Here is an 18,536-nt window from a genome sequence, read left to right on the forward strand (position 1 = left end):
CCATTTATCCGTTCAATGGTTTTTGGCCATTCTTTTATTTTTAATTTTTTGTCAAAACAGGCTGTCTGTTCGAACCGGACAATTGGACTGTCGACCCAAAAACCAGTGGCCAGAACAATTCCATTTCTGGCTTGTTTTTTAAAACATTGGTTTTCCTTTGAAGCTTCCTTTTATGGCTTCTCCAAAGAAGCTCTGTGAAAGTAGCTCAACCAACATTTCACCCTCCTAAATAGTCCCTAAAACCGTTTTTGAGCTTTTTTGCCTTATTATTATTATTATTACTATTATTATTATTATTATCTTATATATATATTAATACGAAATGGATGCTCTTTACATCTAGGAAATGAAATCTACTCGTGCAAGTAGATCCCACATGAGAATAATTATTACAGTAATTTAATAAATTAATTATTACAATAATTAATTATTGTAATTTAATATCTACTGATTATTACAGTAAATTAATAAATATATAATTAGTGATTATAATTAATAATTACTATTATTATAAATATTGTTATACATATCTAATTATCTTAGATAATTAATAAATATATTAATTAGATAACTATTTAATTATTACAGTAATTAATTACTGTAATTTAATAACTACTGATTATTATAGTAACTTAATAAATATATAATTAGTGATTATAATTAATAATTACTGTTATTACAAATATTTTTAATAATTATATATTTACTTTAATTTTACTTTAAATTAAAATTATAAATACTGTTAATAAATTTAGTAATTATTGCTATATTAAAATAAGTAAAAATATTATTAAAAGTATTGTTATTGATTATTTAATAAAATATTATAATTATTTACTGTTACTGATAAATACTGTTAATTTAATTTAATTTTGGTAATAATTAATTTAATGGATATTGTTAATAAATCCTATTCATAAATTTAATAATTACTGTTATATTAAAAATAACTAAATAATCTTATTAAAACTATCACTAATGATTATTTAATTAAATAGTACAATTACTTACTATTATTGATAAATGTTAATAACGTTCTGACAACTGACGGTTCGACCACCCGATTTGAAAGGATGGCCCGTTCTGACAACAAAAATTACAAGTAAAAAATTACGAAACCGTTCTAGTGGACAATCCATTATGACAACAACAATTATAGGCAAAAAATTGACTTTGTGAGGTCCATTGAGTAGTATCTGTTAGATAGATGTATGCCCTTAGCTTTAATCATAAATATGTACATTATGAATTTATTGTAAATGAATAAAATACACTTTTGATTCATGTTCCTGTGGTGTGTTTCTGTGTAATACCCTTAAACTGGACACTTAATGAGACTTGTGTTAGTTTAGAATGTTCATAGCCATTGGGTAAGTCTGGGGAGATTTATCCTGCCAAGGCTGACACTGGTGTGCTGCCAACTGTTGGGGTGGCTTGTCTCAGATACCAGGGTGAGACCCAAAGCACATGTAGTGTAGGATTAATAGAACCTTTGAACCGGACCAGATTTCCAGTATTGCCCTGGACCTTGGAGATAGATGGGCAAAACTGGAAAGTTACACATAACCCCTAGACTCGATTATGATACTACACTAGGTGTCGGATTGGGCTGTCTTTGATGTACCAATCAGTGAGATCCTTAGCGGGGGTCAAAACTTGGGTATGTTGGGACAGTTTGAGAATTCATCTGAGTGGGTGATCATAGTGACAGGATCAGCCCCTTTGTTGGACAAAGGTAATGATCGGGGATGCACTCTGTCTGACGGAAACCAAGACTGCCGGCAGCCGATTTCAATTGTTGAGATTTTCTTTTGCAAAATATATATATATATATATATATATATATTATGTTATGGTTTCGAAATGATTTGCAAAAGGTTTTAATTCCCGGGATCCATGTAAGCAGAGAGTGCAACACTGTTCCTTGCAGTCGAGGGAGAGGTCCTCCCTTGTTGGGCAGTGTTTGATCATTATGGGCTGAGAGGTTAAGTGTAAGACCATTGAGGATAATACCTGATGGGCTAATCTTGCATCTGCCCACAGTCGTTGGGTGTTACAATGTGGCTTGGCCCAAGGACCACTTAGGGTAAGTGTTGGGCCCATAGAGCCCATAAGATGGGTTTCAGGGGGTGCATTGTCCATAACAGTGTATTCAGCTAGGCCTTGTAACAAAGGCTGGGCTGAACCCATGTGGCTGATGTGTAGATCAATGTTTGGGTCCCACGCCATACAAGGAAGCCCAACTAGGCAGCAGTTTGGAAGGCTAAGTGAGTACATAACCTTAAATGGGCCTTAAGCCCGTTTCGAACTGGGCTGATTTGATCAGTCAATTAAAAGTGGCAAATTCTGAGATGGACCAGCTGATAGGATTGGGCCTAGACCCTATCCACTTAGAGAGTCCAAGATCTAAATGAGATTTAGATCTGGAAGCCTCCTAATTAGATTAGGAGATGGCTGATTTGATCTGCAGATAAGATAAGGGTTATCCCTTATCACTTAAAGGGACTTCTAATCCAAATATGATTTGGATTAGCAACTCCTAATGGGATTAGGAGCTGATCCCTTTAAGATTATGAAAGGAGAAAGGGGCGGCAACAGTTAGTGACTGATGTTCAATTCTCTTCAGAGCTGAAAATCACAAGAAGAGAGAATTCTGCACCCTGCGAATACTCTCTTGTCGCCTCCATACTGCTACCGCCATTACCCTCAGTTCGATCTCCAGTTCTTGGGAGAAATCAAGATCTGATCTTGATTCCAATCTTTTGGGAAAAGATTGGTTGGAGCTGTACTCAAAAGCCATCCAGTTGATTCTTGCGAAGGGTCAAGTTCTTTTGGAAGAACATTGCTGATTCTGCTCCATCCTGCACTATGCCATCTTCAGTGGGAGCATATTTTGGATCCTTCCTTGGGCGTGAACACCTCCATTGGGAGATATTGTTTCTCCGTATCAGGTACATCCTCCCTCCTACTCCTTTTGGTTCAGATCTGGTTTGGTTCTTGATTCAAGATTGATCATTGAAAAACATTTTTTTCTAAAAATAGAGAATTCGATTCCTTGCAAAGATGGGAGAAATTTTTGAAATTCGCCCAATCCATTCCGCAATACTTGGGCGTCCATGTGATGGATATCCCATCCCTTCAGTGGTATTAGAGCCAGGGTTCAAATCTTGAATCAATTTAATTCAGATATGAGCCTGCGCAAATGGGCAGAAGGTGTTCTACCCGATTTGCGCAGATATGGGTTTTGGGAATTTGCTCCCAAAATATATGGGCGAATAATCTGAAATTAAATTTTATATAAATCTGATTATTGTTTAGAATAGTTCTTAATGATTTTCTTGATTTATGGGTTGTTCGTACTAGAGGAGATCGAATTCTTGGTTTGCGCAGGGAACCTGCAAGATTTGCAGTTTCTTGATTTATTCATTACATTTGGTCTATAAATAATTTTTTTATTTATTTTTAGACTCAATGTATTAGGTATTCGATCTGATGTAACTTTAATAGAAATTAGGTTTTCTATTTATTTTATTTTTGGATCGAAGATGGTGGCGCAAGGAAGGAGATTTCGCAGATGGGACATTCGCTACCTGGGATTTGTAGTTTGTGAAACTGCATTCTATGATCTAACCTCTGTTTTGCAGGATGGATTGTACGAACAGCCCTGGATTGACTGATTCTTGTTTTCTTTTATCAGTTCTTTAATTTCAGATTATTTTCTTGAATTAAAGATTTAATTAAAAATCAAACCCTAGACCCATTCGAACCAAGATTGGTTCAAATTGTTTGAACCGAATCTGGGGTTCGATTAAGGATGTATGTGAGCCCTAATTTTTGTTTAATGGGCCTAAGGATTGATAATTAATTGGATATTTAATTCGGCCCAACCTGTAAGGCCCAGTTTTAAATTGTTAAAACTGCCAAAAGCCCACTTCAAAGGATAAAGCTATATGGGCCGAACTGGGTAACCCTAATTCAGCCCATATACCTAGATGATATTAATTGTTAATATTATGGATTAAAATGGGCTTCAAATGGGCTTTTACAGATAATTAATTGATTGGATCAATTCCTCCCTGCATGTGATGTATGGATGTGTGATGTGCTACGTTCATGGGCCATAAGTGCTTGGCCCATGCAGATTCGATAGTGGCTCTTGTGCACACCATGGTTGAATGCACATCATTGCCATGGTGTCCCTCCTGGTCATTGGATGACCTCCCTCAATGGTGGGCCCCACACCTCCTGAAGAGGTTACGTGCGGAACCCTAGCCGATTTAGGCCCACCGAAATCTGGCTTTATGAAAGTCAGTGGGAGCCACTTTGGTTTGACCTAAAATAAACTAGGGCGTAATTCGTGTTCCCTCCAGTAAATATGAGTGCACGTGATAAGGAGATTCATATGATGAACTCTCTAAAGGCCTTCCATCATTAGCATGAGGATGGGTCCTTCAGTAATGAGGAAACGCACCAGAAAATGGGCTATCCATTTGCTGATGGGCTTGTCCAAGTGTTTCATAAGATGATAGCGGCATCATAGACCGATGTGGGAGGGGCTTCACCAGAAAATGGGAACTCTCTCATGGTACCTTGGCGTTCACGAATATGATGGGTGAGCACTCACTGGACAGAAAGGTTTACCTGAAAACGGCTCTGAACCTTGTTTGACAGAGGCCAAAGGGAAAACTCATATGATGAGTGGATATGATCCTTCACAGAAAGGTGGTGGGGTTTTGCAGCTGAAACAGTTGGCTCCATGCACCCTATGTGGTTTCCCACATTTCCAGAGACAAGTCGCTGTCTCCGTCCCTGAGAAGGAGGGAAAACTCAAAGATGAACAAATGGGAATGGAACATAGATTAAAATCCATATCTGTGATTTGAACATGAATCAAATAAGGTTGTGGACTGATATTTGTTGTTTTATCAGAAAATGGCAAATGGACAAAAAGCTTCTTGACGACAACAAGCTTAAGGGCCCAAACTATGCCGACTGGTACCGTAACCTAATGCTGGTTTTAACATCTGAAAAATTGGACAAGGTAGTCAACTCTCTTGCCCCGGAACGTCCAGGTGATAGGGCTTCTGAAGCCCATAGAAGAGAATTCCAAGATTGGGAGGATAAAAACTCCCTAGCCCGCTGCTATGTCATTGCTTCTTTGGACAACTCAATACAGAGGCAGTTCGATCAGATCGAACTCGCTAAGGACATATTGGACAGTTTGAAAACAATGTACGAAGAGCAGAACCGTTCTACTCGGTAGAAGGTCTTGAAAATGTTCATGATCGCTCAGATATCCAAGGGGCAGAAAGTTCACGACCATTGTCTTCGGATGATGGGATACGTTAACGAGTTGAAAGCCCTTGGATCTGGGCTAGATCTTGGCACTAAAGTAGATGCCATTCTGAACTCTTTGCCCTCTTCCTTCAATGGGTTCATATTAAACTACAATATGAACAAGCTGAATGTCAGCGTCAAAGAGCTGAGCAATATGTTGCAACGGGCCGAGGACTTACTTAAGAAGGATGAGCCTGTGGTGATGCTTGTTGAAGCTAACAAAACGGGCAAGAAAAAGAGGAAGGCAAAGAAGCCTCAGAAGAAGACTACCAAGCCCAAGAAGCAAAAGAAGGATAGGACAGTAGATGCATGTCACTTCTGCAAACAAATCGGCCACTGGAAGAGGAACTGTCCTCAGTACCTGGAATCCAAGAAAGGTAATTTCGAATCTTGTGTCATAGAAACTAACTTATTGGTGGCTTCTGCGTCCTGGTGTATTGACTCCGGGGCTTCAACTCATGCGTGTAACTCATTGCAGGGGTTCAAGGTAAGCAGAAGGCTGAATGATGGAGAAATGATGCTCTACTTGGGGACTTCTGCAAGCGTTGCAGCTACGGCAATAGGCACTGTAGAATTAAAATTTAGAGAATGAAATATTGTACTTAAAGATTGTCTTTTTGTGCAAAATCTAAGAAGAAATTTGATTTTTGTCTCAAAACTATGTGCGGATGGATATTTTGTCTTTTTTAGTAATACGATTATTATTAAAAGAAACAATAAATTCATCGCATATGGGGAACTGGAGAACGGTCTCTATGTTCTACATCCTTCTCTAGAAACTAACATAGCCGAAACTACGTCAACCGAAATCCCCAAGAAGAGAGCATGTGATACAGTTAATCCCATGTGCCTGTGGCATTACCGACTTGGCCATATCGGTATTGACCGAATCACAAGACTGGTAAAGGATGGTCCTTTGGATTTTCTAACTATAGAAGATCTTCCCACTTGTGAGCCTTGCCTTCAGGGTAAGATGACAAAGAGGCCATTTAACAGTAAGTCTGAAAGATGTACAGACACGCTTGACCTTATACATACTGATGTATGTGGTCCCCTGAATGTTAGGACCCGTAACCAACACGTGTATTTCATTACATTCACCGATGACTATTCTCGGTATGGTTACGTGTACCTAATGAGACATAATTCTGAATCCTTTGAAAAGTTCAAAGATTTCAGACAAGAGGTCGAGAAACAGTTAGGGAGAGAAATTAAGTTCCTTCGATCAGATCGAGGCGGAGAATATCTCTCTGACAAATTCAGGGACTACTTAAAGGTAAACAGGATAGTATCACAATTAGCTCCTCCTACTACACCACAACTTAACGGTGTTTCAGAGAGGAGGAATAGGACCCTATTAGATATGGTCCGGTCACTTCTCATCCATTCTGTGTTACCCACATCCTTTTGGGGATACGCATTAGAGACTGCGATATACATGCTGAACCGGGTTCCAATCAAATCGGTTCCTAAGACTCCCTATGAGCTTTGGACCGGAAAGAAACCAAGTGTGCGACACTTGAAGATTTGGGGTTGTCCAGCTCATGTTAAAAGAACGAATCCGGACAAATTGGAATCCAAGACCAGTCGTTGCCTATTTGTAGGCTACCCAAAGGGCTCAGTGGGCTACCTATTCTATGATCCAAGTGAGCAGAAGGTGTTCTGCAGTCGGAATGCACAATTCTTGGAAAATGACTACATCCTGGACAATCTTCGTCAGGAAATTGTTCTTGATGAGGAGAGCTCAGATGTAGTGGGAGGTGTCCCACAAGTTCCAGGTAGTGACCAACCTAGAAGATCTACCCGGGTGTCCAGGCCACCGGTTCGTTTTGGTTATGATCAGGATAGTTACCTGGTCGAAACCTTGACTAGTGAAGAGGATCCCGTAACTTATACGGAAGCTATGTTGGACATAGACTCCCTTAAATGGGTAGATGCCATGAGAGCTGGGATGGACTCAATGGAGAACAATGGAGTCTGGACTTTAGTGGATCCGCCCTCCGGGGTAAAAGCAATTGGTTGCAAATGGATCTACAAGAGGAAGAAGGGCCTCGATGGCAGGGTTGAGACCGACAAAGCTCGTCTGGTGGCGAAATGATACACTCAGAAAGAAGGCATCGATTATGAGGAAACCTTTTCGCCCGTGGCCATGCTTAAATCTATTAGGATCTTGCTAGCTGTAGTAGCTTACTATGACTATGAGATTTGGCAGATGGATGTCAAAACTGTGTTCCTGAATGGAGATCTTATTAAAGATATCTATATGCAGCAACCGCAAGGTTTTGTAGCTGCGGGTCAGGAACACATGGTCTGTAAGTTGAATAGATCCATATATGGACTCAAGCAAGCTTCTAGAAGTTGGAACATCCGATTTGCTCTACGGTCAAAAAGTTTGATTTTGAGCAAAATCCGGATGAACCTTGTGTTTATAGGAAGACCAGTGGTGACAAAGTTACATTTCTGGTTCTGTATGTAGATGACATTCTGCTCATTGGGAATGATGTAGGAATGTTAAATACGATAAAAGTATGGCTATCACAGCAAGTCTCCATGAAAGACCTTGGAGAAGCCACCTATATACTGGGTCTTCGACTCTATAGAGATAGATCGAAGCGAATAATAGGATTATCCCAATCTGCTTATATTGACAAAATAGTCAAGAGATACAGCATGGAAAACTCCAAGAAAGGAAATGTTCCTTTCAGGCATGGAGTCAATCTCTCCAAGAAGATGTCTCCAAAGACCTCTGAGGAGATCGAGAGCATGAAAGACGTTCCCTATGCCTCAGCCGTAGGGAGCATCATGTATGCCATGCTGTGCACTCGTCCTGACATCGCCCAGGCAGTGAGTGTAGTAAGCAGATTCCAGGCCAACCCAGGGCAGGAGCATTGGACTGCTGTGAAATGCATACTTAAGTACCTTCGAAGGACAAAAGAGTTTTGTCTGGTATTCGATGGTAGTTCACTACAAATCCAAGGGTATACAGATGTGGATTTCCAGTCGGATCCGGATGATAGAAAGTCTACATCTGGATATGTTTTCACGATAGGATCGTGTGCTGTTTGCTGGAAAAGCAGCAAATAGGGGTCCATCGCAGACTCCACATCCGAGGCCGAATACATTGCTGCAAGTGAAGCTGCCAAGGAAGCCGTGTGGATGAAAAGTTCGTTCACGAATTGGGAGTAGTACCGACCAGTACATCACCCATCCCATTGTTGTGAGACAACAATGGAGCGATTGCTCAGGCTAAGGAGCCATGAGCCCACTCGAAGTCGAAGCACATCGAGAGGAAGTACCACATACTCCGGGAGATTGTTGGTAGAGGGGACATCTTGATTCAGAAGGTAGCATCAACGGAGAATGTAGCAGACCCATTGACTAAGCCACTGACACAGAAAGTGTTCGAGAAACACGTGGAAGGTAGCATCAACGGAGAATGTAGCAGACCCATTGACTAAGCCACTGACACAGAAAGTGTTCGAGAAACACGTGGAAAGTATGGAACTCCGGCTTATACCAGATTGGACCTAAGTGCAAGTGGGAGCTGTTAGACAGTTGTATGCCCTTAGCTTCAATCAGAAATATGTACATTATGAATTTATTGTAAATGAATAAAATACACTTTTGATTCATGTTCCTGTGGTGTGTTTCTATGTAATACCCTTAAACTGGACATTTAATGAGACTTGTGTTAGTTTAGAATGTTCACAGCCATTGGGTAAGTCTGGGGAGATTTATCCTGCCAAGGCTGACACTGGTGTTCTGCCAACTGTTGGGGTGGCTTGTCTTAGCTACCATGGTGAGACCCGAAGCACATGTAGTGTAGGATTAATAGAACCATTGAACCGGACCAGATTTCCAGTATTGCCCTGGACCTTGGAGATAGATGGGCAAAATTGGAAAGTTACACCTAACCCCTAGACTCGATTATGATACTACACTAGGTGTCGGATTGGGCTGTCTTTGATGTACCAATTAGTGAGATCCTTAGCGGGGGTCAAAACCTGGGTATGTTGGGACAGTCCGAGAATTCATCTGAGTGGGCGATCATAGTGACAGGATCAACCCCTTTGTCGGATAAAGGTAATGATCGGGGATGCACTCTGTCTGATGGAAACCGAGACTACCGGCAACCGATTTCAATTGTTGAGATTTTCTTTGGCAAAATATATTTATATAAAGATATATATATATATATATATATATATATATATACATATGTATATATATATATGTTATGGTTTCGAAATGATTTGCAAAATGTTTTAATTCCCGGGATCCATGTAAGCAGAGAGTGCAACACTGTTCCTTGTAGTCGAGGGAGAGGTCCTCCCTTGTCGGGCAGTGTTTGATCATTATGGGCTGAGAGGTTAAGTGTAAGACCATTGAGGATAATACCTGATGGGCTAATCTTGCATCCACCCACAGTCGTTGGGTGTTACAATGTGGCTTGGCCCAGGGACCACTTAGGGTAAGTGTTGGGCCCATAGAGCCCATAAGATGGGTTTCAGGGGGTGCATTGTCCATAACAGTGTATTCGGTTAGGCCTTGTAACAAAGGCTGGGCTGAACCCATGTGGCTGATGTGTAGATCAATGTTTGGGTCCCTCGCCATACAAGAAAGCCCAACTAGGCAGTAGTTTGGAAGGCTAAGTGAGTACATAACCTTAAATGGGCCTTAAGCCCATTTTGAACTGGGCTGATTTGATCAGTCAATTAAAAGTGGCGAATTCTGAGATGGATTAGCTGATAGGATTGAGCCTAGACCCTATCCACTTAGAGAGTCCAAGATCTAAATGAGATTTAGATCTGAAAGCCTCCTAATTAGATTAGGAGATGGCTGATCTGATCTGCAGATAAGATAAGGGTTATCCCTTATCACTTAAAGGGACTTCTAATCCAAATATGATTTGGATTAGCAACTCCTAATGGGATTAGGAGCTGATCCCTTTAAGATTATGAAAGGAGAAAGGGGCGGCAACAGTTAGTGATTGATGTTCAATTCTCTTCAGAGCTGAAAATCACAAGAAGAGAGAATTCTGCACCCTGCGAATACTCTCTTGTCGCCTCCATACTACCGCCGCCATTACCCTCAGTTCGATCTCCAGTTCTTGGGAGAAATCAAGATCATCAATATTTTGGGAAAAGATTGGTTGGAGCTGTACTGACAAGCCATCCAGTTGATTTTTGCGAAGGGTCAAGTTCTTTTGGAAGAACATTGCTGATTCTGCTCCATCCTGCACTGCGCCATCTTTAGTGGGAGCAGATTTTGGATCATTCCTTGGGCGTGAACACCTCCATTGGGATATATTGTTTCTCCGTATCAGGTACATCCTCCCTCCTACTCCTTTTGGTTCAGATCTGGTTTGGTTCTTGATTCAAGATTGATCATTGAAAAACATTTTTTTCTACAAATAGGGAATTCGATTCCCTACAAAGATGGGAGAAATTTTTGAAATTCGCACAATCCATTCCGCAATACTTGGGCGTCCATGTGATGGATATCTTATCCCTTCAGTATCATACGTGTTATGTCATTTGAGCGTGTAACTCATATGACCCAAAAAATGGAACCATTCTAGCCACTGGTTTTTGGGTTGACGGTTCGACCGTTCAATTCGAACGGACGGTTGATTTTGATAACAAAAAATTACAGAACTGTTCTGGCCACCGGTTTTTCGAGTTGATGATTCGATCGTCCGGTTTGAATGGACAACCCATTCTAACAACAAAAATTACAAGTAAAAAATTGAGTGTCTGAGGTCCATTGAGCAATACCATACATGTTATGTCATTCTAGCGTGTGACTAATACGACCCAAAAATTGAACCATTTTGGCCACCGGTTTTCGGGTCGTCAGTTTGATCATCCAGTTTGAACGGATGGCCCGTTCTAACAACAATTAAAAAAAGTAAAAAAAATGGCCAAAAACCATTGAACGGGTCAACGGGTTGACGGTTCGACCACTCGGGTCAATGGATCGTTGACCGATTCAATGGTTTTTGGCCGGGGACCGGGATTGGGGTAAAACAGAACAGGTTGCCCAGACAGTTTTCAATTAAAAATAAAATAAAAAAATGGACAACCCGTTCTAACAACAAAAATTACAAGCAAAAACTTTAGTGTGTGAGGTCCATTAAAAGTACCATACGTGTTATGTCATTTGAAAATGTGACTCATACGACCTGAAAACGAAACCGTTCTGGCCACCAGTTTTGGGTTTACGATTTGAACGGATGGCCCGCTCTGACAACAAAAATTAAAAAAATAAAAAAATGACCAAAAACCATTGAATGGATCGACGGTTCGACTGCCTGGGTCAATGGGTCATTGGCCGATTCAACAATTTTTGGCCAAGGACCAAGATTAGGATAAAATGGAATTGGTTGCCTAGATGATTCCCAATTAAAAAAATAAAAAAATGTCCAAAAACCATTGAACAGGTCAATGGCTCGATGGTTCGACCGCTCAGATCAATGAGAATCATTGACCGATTCAACAGTTTTTGACCAGAGCCTAGATCAACGGATCAACGGTACCATTTCAGCCCCAGCGAAGCAGGGCTCTCTGCTAGTTATTATTATTATTATTATTATTATTATTATTATTATTATTATTATTATTAGCACTTCTTTTAATTGAAAAATTGAGGTTTTGCAGTATTGATATAACTTTAAAAGATCTAGTAAGTTGGTATGGAATGTTTGGAGTGAAGACAAAGTCAAGCTCAATAGACATCTATCAGATGGACGGTTTTTTAGCGTCCATGTGTGTCTTTATATCTACACAAAGTGTATGGGCTGGGCCAAACACATATAAACATGGCCTGGTGTTTACCCCAAAAACCCAAGCAGATATTATCATATTAGGGATTGGGCCTGGTCCAAATTAATTGCACATCGTATTTTTCTCTTTCAAATAATAAAGTTTTGGGTCATTTTCTTAAACACCCCGTATTTGCCAATACCTATCATCTATTTGTTTATATTACTAAAAAAACCCTATAGTTTGTATGTCTTTTACTTAATTGACCCATCAATAACTATTTATATCATGGTTTTTAAAATTGAATCAGTCAGGGGTTCGGTTACTGGTTCGAATGATCAGCCTGTTATGACAAAAAAATAAAAAAATTAAAAAAAAATAAAAAAATTGAAAAATGATCAAAACCGTTTGAACAATTCGAACGGTTAACTAGCCGATTCAGCGGTTTGCTGACCCAAATCAACGGTTTTGGGGAAAAAAGCGGTTTTGGAAAAAAATGAAACCGGTCAGGTGACCGGTTCTTGGTTTTTCCAGTCTAACCGTCCGGTCCGATCCGGTTTTGAAAACCATGATTTGTATTTCCATCTCGGAATGGTCACGTGACCCCTTGAGGTGTGCTACAAATATGAGAGACATTGCTCTAAGGTTTTTATTCCAAAAATAACCCTAATAGTTCTCTTATCAACCTTCTAGAAAACAAATAAACCCTCTTTGCATATTATAACTTTGTTTGGAAAAGGGGTGGTTACATGTAATATGAGAACTTGTATGAGTATTTTTTGAACAAAAAACCTTGGGTCCATGCTCTTTCACATTTTTCACTTGCTTTAAGAGGTCAATTGGGCATTCCCAAATAGAAATACAATAAATTCTTGATGGAAGGTTGAATAAGTAAAATAATTGAAAACTATAATGGGTATGTTTTAGTAAAATGCAAATTAGAAGGTAGATTTTTGTAAACTTGTAAAATATAAGGGGTATTTGAGTAAATGGTTGTTCTTTTTTTTGGCCTTTCACATAGAAGACAGGATTTTTGTACTATAATAATGTAATTTAGTACAAATTTTATATTCTGGACCGTAAGAAAAGGAGGAAAGGAGGAAAGAAGGAAAGAAAGAATCTTCATTTCTTTTAATTTTTGTTTTTTTTTTCATAAAACCTTGATGTACTCCACAAGAGGAGGGGTAACACTCCCCCTAAAGTCACTAGAGAAAATACAAACTAAATCATGGGGAATATTATTGAGGCTAAAGTCCACCCACCCATGAAACAAAGATAAAACCGCATTATCTAACCAGTCTGATGCATGATTAGCCTCCCTATAAACATGCTTATAATGAAAATCCTCATTCAACTGCTTCCTCAATTCCGAACATTCCCGAACAATGTTCCTCAAGTGTTACAGCGGATTGCAGATGAATTTGAGGCAAGAAATAACCAACTTTGAATCGCCCTCAATGATGATGGCATTAGAAGTTCGCCGCGAAGTTATGAGCCTTCCAAGCAGTCCACGCCTCAGCCATATTGATTGTAATGTCCCCTTGAAGTCCACGATCTCTCCATTGTGATTCCTTACAATAGCTGCAATAGAACATCTCCCATTATTAAAACGAGAAGCATCAAAGTTGATGATCTTGATGGTATTATATTTTGGAACCATCCAAGCAATGAGCTTCCATAATGTATAGGCTGTAAATCTTTTTGGGTGCTATCATATTCCTTATAAACATTTAAAGCTTTCTCCATGGTCACCTGGGGGGGGGGGGGGGGGTACTGGTATTATTGAAAATTCTTTGGTTTCGGTTCTTCCAAATGTTCCATAGAATAAATAAACACTTCCAAAAATTTTGGTTTTGGTATCTTTGTTTCTTATGATGCTTTAGATATTATTCATTTCTTTAGTTACTTGCTAATATATGGAATCAAACATCTATTTAATTTTTCTATTGTGTCCTATAATAAAACCAACTCACTGTTTCTTTTTGTTTATTTTCCCTTTTTAAAATTAAAATCGGCAACTTTTTTTGAAGTCAACATATAAATAAATAAATGAATATTGATCGAAACCTGTATAAAGTTATGCGAGTATTCTAGTTATTGACAATATGTCTTTGATTTAATTATTTTTTTGGGTAATAATATGATTATTATTTGAGTATTATTTGGTTCTTTTTGATCTTTTCGTTTAATTTGAATTATTAAATTTTGTTTGAGTTTTGCATTTTTGGGTTTCAAACTTTTAAAGTTTTCTAATTTCAAAACTAGCACTGGTCCACTGGATTGCTAAGAACTTTTGGATGATCCGCTGCTTGTGAAATACTTCTTTGCACTCCAAGGCAACATATATTTTATTTTTGTTTCAAATGACAGAAATGCCCTAAATTAGTTTCTTAAAAAAAATGACCTTTATCTCATCTTTGTTAATTTCCAGAGGATGAAGGCAAGGTTGTTAGATCATTTCTAACACTAGACATCAGAAGAAAGAAATTCAATAAATCCTTCAATTTATCAATTGATTCAGACATTCAGTCAATAGTTTTAGACCCTTTCTGTGAAACCAATGATAACGCCCCACACCGGTGATAAAATGCATAGGGCCCAGAAGGGGCATTGTCATTGGTTTCACAACGTGCTATACTGCCGTCACATTCAGCTAATCTGAATTGTTAATTCACAATTTGATTTTGTCTTTTGAAATAGCTTTTAGCTACTTCAGATAAGGCCCAGGACTGTTTGATAACGGCTGAAGTGACTGAACTGAATAATATATTGCTTTGCCTTCTAGTGAACAAGTTATGAAGTAATTAGTGGCTGAATGTTATGTGGGATTGACCCCTACACCCTAAATATTTTATCATATGACTTTTATATATTTTTATCTCCCAAGATGGGTATTGTATTTGGTAAAACCCAATTTTTTATATCCTTTAAGAAAACCAAGGCATTTGTCAGGCTGCAAATGGTGTCCAGTAGTCCAAATTCGAATTCGAATCCATTTCAAGTCTGATCCGTTTATAAATTGAATTTTGGATCCATCCTTTCAATTTCATCAGATAATATTATTTAAATACATAAACATGCTTGTATCTATATATAAAATTAATATGTACCTATATTAGAAATTAAGTTGGTTACATATTTGTGTACCAAAGAGTCATAGGTTAAGTCTCATAAAAATCATTTTTAAGTTTATTTATTGTATATAATGGTAAAGCCTTTTATAATTTTTTTTTGTTTTAATTTACTTAATGGTGTATTAAATATCAGATTCTGATATAAATCCAACAGATAAGATTCAATTCGTATCTAGATATTAACAAATCAAATTTGGATCTGAGTATGTCCAATTCAATCCCATTCTTTGCAACTAGCCCTAAATGCGTTTACATCTTTTTATCTCACCTTTCTTCCTTTGTGGACTTTTGGGGTCGGAAGCACCTTGTGCACAAAAAAGGAAAAAAAAATCTTGTTTCACAAGTAGTTGATGCTGTTTTCATTTGTTCACATGATGATAAACTGAAATACCTCTTTTTTTTTTCTCCCCATTGAGTAGATTCAATTCAAAATAGGAAAATTCTCTTGTCAAACCACAAATTTGAAGGACCCAGAGGCATATTGAGAAGTATAATAAGCTACCCAAAAATGACTAACAAGGAATGGTCTTTATTTCAGTATGGGGTTACAAACTGTTGTTTTAATAAAGTAGTGAAAGGAAAATAGTGGAGATTAGTGCTGCAAAAAATTAAGAAACTTTTCTAAAACAAAATAACTAAGGAAGAAGATAAACTGAGCTAGAGATCAAGAAAAGTAAAAAGTTATTAGCTAGAAAGAAACTACTACTATGATCTCATCAATTCTCAAAAACCATAAGAACGAAATAATATGTAAATATATTCTGGGGTCATGAAATGGATCTTTCCTTTCAAGATTATGGTCGTTGGAAGCTAGCAGATCCAAAGTATCCTCAAAATTATGGCTTAAGTCTAAACATCTGGGCCTCACCACAAATTCATGATACTTGTGATAATGTAGCATTTCTCACAGGAGATCGGCTTCAGTTAGTGCAAGGCCCATTATTCGAACAGCCTTTACAGCCTTGCAATGGGAATATCTCCGTGTTTATTATTTTATTTCATGGGGAGATATTACCAATGCAAAGGCCATAATATCTGTTTGAACGGGCCTTGCATTGACTGAAGCTGAGTTCTTCTCACAGAATGGCACAAATAATAGAGGATGGAAACATGTGGCCAAGGGACTTGCACCTTTGAACCCACTGGTGGAATTCAATCACAAGTGTTTACTATAACCAGTCTGAGACCTTACCAATTAAGCCAGTTGACACCTTCACCAACCTTGCTAGCTAGGTCTAGCACATAGCACCCCAACCCTAGGGAGTTATAACTTTACGGCACTAAACAGAAAATAATATGAATGACAAAACATGATTCATGTAGCTGATCCCATATAGTTGAGACAAGGCTTTAGATGATGATGATGGCGACATATGTTATAACTTAATTAACAATGTCAAGAAGAAGCAACTCATTCATCCCTTTCAAAATTCCATCCAATGTTAATGGAAGAGAATTAGGCCTAGCATGAGAAATGAGAAACAGTCAAGCTAGCCATGGAGATTGCCCATGAACCACACAAGGTCATTCTAAGACCTAACAGAGCATTTCATTAATTTTGATACCCTTGGGAGGACACAGGCAAATCATCCTTGGCTACCAAACGGGCTCTTATCTTCATGTAAGACCTCTCTTCTTTTCAATGCATTCTCCATCCTCCAATTGGTTATTCAGCTCTCTATTTATATAGCAAATAGGAACAAAGTTTATCTCTTCCTGCATCCAGAGGTGCTAACCACTCAGCACACTATCTTTCAACTATCTGGATGCCTATAAGGGAATTTATTCTCTTCAGTTATCGCGCCATTTTCATCCATGGATGTTCATCCTGCTAAGTGCTCGTAAGGTTTACTCGAATCCACAACTCTCAAAAGTTTACTTTGTCTTACATAAAGAAGAAGAAACAGCCCAAAATCTAAAAGAAATATTTCATCACTTTTTGACCAAAGCCAAAAGTAAGTTTTGTTTCTGAGATATCTTCTCTTCTCTCACTTTTTTGGACTCATGAATCTATCCCAGCATTATTTAATATTACATGCCACGAGAGGGTGAAATTTGTATAAAGTTCCCTAAACCAATGCTAACCTGATGGTAAACTAGTGAAATATCCCAAGGTTTAACATTAGTTTGTAAAATATCTTTAAATTTCTCTCAGATACTTAAAACCCTAGGATCCCATATTTCTAATTTTAAAATATCTTTGATTATCATAATCCAATTCCTAAAATACCCCCAAATTTCCATAATTATACTTCTAAAATACCCCCAAATTAGATGTATCTTTAGGCGGTTTCCTTGGGATAGGGAAAATTTGTGGGTTCCCTGTCAGGGACAAGGTATGGTATTTTGGTTATAGGGAAGGAGAGTTATTTGCTTTGGAGTGAGGTGGAAAGTACATTAATGTGGTTCCCACTTTATATGAAAAAGGATTGAGGTAGAAGGAAGGTGGTACAGATTTTACATCAGTTTTTGAGATGCAAAATTTGCATTGAAAATAAGTTTAAATGAAACAAAAAGGACATATTTTGTATCAGATAGGTGTGCCATTTATAATTACAAATGAATGCAAAACTGAACCAGGTGCAAAATTTGTATTTAGTTCAGATTTGCATTGCAAACACGAAGACCCTTTAGGAATGTCAAGGATTCTAGTGGGCAGCAAATGGTATTCATTTGTCCAAATTTGAATTTGAATAAGATCCAATCGAAGCAATCTAATTGTAATAGTGCATTTATTAATTGGATTTAATATGGATCTTATCCCAAAGAAGTTAGGTTAAAAGTGCATTTTAGTTTACTAGTAAAAGTGATGATGATGATATTAGTTAGCAGCCAAATGACCTTACTGGTTGAATCATTAATATTTAACCAGGAAAATGGACTATGATTAAGACATTAATTCATTTTTTTTCTTTGTATTTTAGCTATTTCTATCTTTACTAACAATAATTCTTATTTTTCAAACATATTTTTGTTTAATATGAAGAATATATAATATTAATGCACGTTCAAAATTTTTTATAGAATTTATAAAAAACTTTATATATTTATTTTTTATTATTTAATTTATGAGATAATAAAAATTACTTATTTACCAAGAGAAAATGCAATTCCAATATATTGTTTAAATATTGGTTTTAATATTATGGTCAAATCAATTATTTATACATATATATATCATTTATATATAATATATGTTATTTATTATTTATTTATAAATATGTTATTTATATTGAATTTTTATAAACTTCTTATATGATGAAAATAGTTGAAAAATACTTGTATTTTTTGTTTTCTTTAT

The sequence above is a fragment of the Nelumbo nucifera genome, chromosome 3, assembly GCF_055504915.1.
Source record: "Nelumbo nucifera cultivar China Antique chromosome 3, China Antique-T2T, whole genome shotgun sequence".
Lineage (NCBI taxonomy): Eukaryota > Viridiplantae > Streptophyta > Magnoliopsida > Proteales > Nelumbonaceae > Nelumbo > Nelumbo nucifera.